This window comes from Megascapheus bottae, chromosome 20, assembly GCF_031878675.1.
Source record: "Megascapheus bottae isolate mThoBot1 chromosome 20, mThoBot2.hap1, whole genome shotgun sequence".
Classification (NCBI taxonomy): Eukaryota; Metazoa; Chordata; class Mammalia; order Rodentia; family Geomyidae; genus Megascapheus; species Megascapheus bottae.
This window is the reverse complement of record NC_143528.1, coordinates 8,054,231-8,057,609: the sequence shown is the minus strand read 5'-3', so window position 1 is coordinate 8,057,609 and position 3,379 is coordinate 8,054,231. Positions and strand designations below refer to the sequence as shown.

At 39.4% G+C, this 3,379-nt stretch overlaps 1 pseudogene; it reads right to left on the bottom strand.

Annotated features, from left to right (window-relative positions):
- Nucleotides 1-789: 789 nt before the first annotated feature.
- LOC150049132 (zinc finger and BTB domain-containing protein 14 pseudogene) lies at nt 790-1,809 on the bottom strand (annotated as a pseudogene).
- Between the last annotated feature and the right edge of the window lie 1,570 nt (nt 1,810-3,379).

Below are 3,379 nucleotides of genomic sequence, written 5' to 3'. Positions count from 1 at the left end.
CGCTAAATGAAAGGACCTCTAGGATATAGAAACAAAAGCCATTTAATGAGTGATTGTTGTCCTTAATGTACTATGCTATTTCTCATCTCTTTTGTTGTCCCTTGGTTATCTCATATTGTTACAGTATTTCACTTTTTTATCTGATATATTGGATATATGTGCATTTGGTTATTTGAAATTGGATAGAAAAGGGGGGGAAACAAGATGAGGATAGGGGTCGGGGGAAGGGAAATGGGGACCAAGACATGAGAAAGGGTATCAATGTATGTGAAGTAATGCACCTTCCATTGGGCTAATGTAATGTAACCCTTCTACTAATTACAATAAAAAATATATGGAAAAAAAGAAATGAGCCATGAATTACTGGAGAGATTTAGTAACACACCAAAAGTCACTTAGTTAATAAATATTGGAGGTAGAATTTATTATCAGAGGACTGTGACTCCAAAAGATTTGGGAGTGACATATTGTTACAGTATTTTACCTGGTTATCTGATATAGTATATATATATATATATATGCATATTTGGTTATTTGTCAGATAGAGAAGGGAGGAAAACAAGATAAGGGGCTGGGGTGGAGGGAGGCAAATGAGAAAGAGTATCAATGTGAAGTAATGCACCTTCTATCTGGTGAATGTAATGTAACCCTTCCATTAATTACAATAAAATATATATATAAAAGAAGAAGTCTCTCTCTTTAAACTGGTCACCAGAGTTCCCCAAACCATAGGAAAGAAGGAGAGAGGAGCTTTCTGGCAACATGAATTCTAGACACCACACAAGACAGTCACACTGTTGGGTCCAAACTTAGGAACTTGATTTTCTTTAAGTATGGGATGTGGATAAATGATTTTCCTCACAACACACACCTGTAGAGTTTGAACTCTGCGTGGATTTTTAGGTGTTCTCTCAGGTGGGCCTGGGTGATGACGCCTTTGATACACATTTCACATACAAACGGCTGGTTGGCAGTGCGGAGTTTATGCTTTTTCAATCTGCCTTCATCAGAACATGTCTGACCACAGACTTGGCAGTCCATCTGCTCTGATGATGAAAATGCAGCAAATACTCAATCTTGATGTCACTGGAGCTGTCTTCCAGCCTGGTGTGTGTTTGTCTTTCATCTCAACTCATTCTGTCATTAAATGTTAAGGTTTGAGGGGATCTGTGACCCCAGATCTTTGAATTCTGGGGACTCCATAGATTCTACTTTGTGGCCGTGATAGTTTATTTTTCAGACCTCCTCCCTGCCTAGCTCTTTCAAGCCTGCCTCCTGTGTCCCAAGTGTACTCGTTGGTGACTTTCCCCCCTCCTGACTTGGGGGAATGTCATCAGAAGCACTCATCCAGATCCTCGATTTCCTCCACACTGTCATTCTGTCAGATCTCCAATGGGGAGGTTTATTTTGAGGCAGTATTTACTACTGTTTGGTTGGCCGTCATTTTCATCAGGGCTAGACACATCATGTTTCTGAGAACAGAGTTTATCTAAAAGACTGGATATCAAGATGACATTAAGTTACCATCTTCCTTCTTCACAGAAATCCTTGCCGTATTCATGTAGTTCAGAAACCTCTTTAAATAGATCAGAACACAGGAAATCTATCTCTATTACTGAAGAACTATCCACCTCAAGCTTCTTGAAAAGCTTTTTGAAGTAGGTACTCTAGGAAGGCAGCGAGAACACATCTGTGTGCTCAGAATTTTACATCTTAAACCACAAGATTGGCAATGTCACAGAATTCTCCTTCTAGATGTCATTCATTTTGTGAATCTAGAAACAGTTTATATTTGATGGTTTCAGACATACTAATGGAAAATGCTCTGAACCCCAAAATCTTAAGATCAGAATAATTGATCCTGGTCACACCAGACACATGCAACCACAGTGGCCTTTTCTACCTGGAGTAACTGTGACTGTGGAGGCAGCCTGACTGCCTGGCAGCAAGCATGCAGCTTGGGAATGGGGAGGAAGCATGGCAAAATGTGCCAGAGCCTCTGAGCTCTGGAACAAGTCCAGTCTTACCCTGGCTCCTCTCCAGGCTTCGGAGGTAGTGGGGTGGAGAGGGGGAGGTGATGGATAAAGCCTTTGGTATTCCTTCCCCAACAAAAGCTGGCAGCCCATCTTCCTTTCCATCTTTCCTGTCCAGCTTGCACCAGACCTCTCTCCACCCTCCTTCCAGGCCTCCCTTCCTTGGCAGAGCTCTATGGAGTACACCTAGAGTGTGTGCACAGGAGTCCAGCCCCCCTTGCCTTTTGCAGATGGGTCGGCCTGCCTTTTATTTTCCTTTAAGAAAGTAATTCAAGTAATTTTAATGAGTGTGTGGATATCAAAATCACATCCTGTACAATATCAAGAACCAGGTATGAGTACGAATCCCACCTCCAAGTAAGTCTAGGGCAAGGTAATCTACAATTATTCATCTAAAACTGGATATATAATGCCAACAAGCCTGTGGAATTCAGTGAAAGTACATAGAGCAATATTTGTTGGATAGTCCCCATAAGTCACCTTGAAGAGCTGAGCACAAGAATAAATGAGTCTGGAGGAAAGCAAGAAGTAACATGTTAAGAATAATAACTTCAGTACCAGCATAGAGGTTCTATACTATAGAAAACTACATGAGAGGTTAACATGCAGTAACACAAAACTAGCTTTTTTCCTTCATAAGACATGATTTAATCAGTTATATTTAGTCAATGACATATCAATATTTAAGCATTCTTTTTGAACAGTGCAATCATATTTCATACCAATCTCTTATTTCATTTTATTGTTAGAGTTATCAGAGGGGTTGTGGTTGCATTTGTCAAATAATGGGTACATCACTTCTTTATTTTACTATATTTTTTTATTGTGGAGGTAATGTATAGAGGACTTAGAGTTACATTCACCAGGTAGTAGGTGCATTACTTCTCACACATTGATACCCCTTCACATGGTTTTTGTCCCCATTTTCCTTCCCCCACCCCTTCCCACTCATCTTGTTTTCCCCCTTCCCTTTCCTATTTCAAATAAACAAATAAATGTACATACAATATACCAGGTAACAAAGTCAGATATGGTAACAATATAAGATTAACCAAAGGGCAAATAAAGAGACGAGAAATAACATAGTAAGTTAAGAATAACATGGATACATTACTTCTTGAATATTGATACCACTTCCCATGTTTTTCTCCCACTCTCTGCCTTACCACACCCCCCAATCATCTTGATTTTCCCCTTCCCTTCCCTATTTCAAATAAACAAATTAACATATATATGATATACTAAGTACCAAAGTCAGAAACAGGAACAACATGAGATAAACCTTAAGGGCAATAAAAATAGATAACATCACATAGTATATTAAGAACAACAATCACAAAGATAAC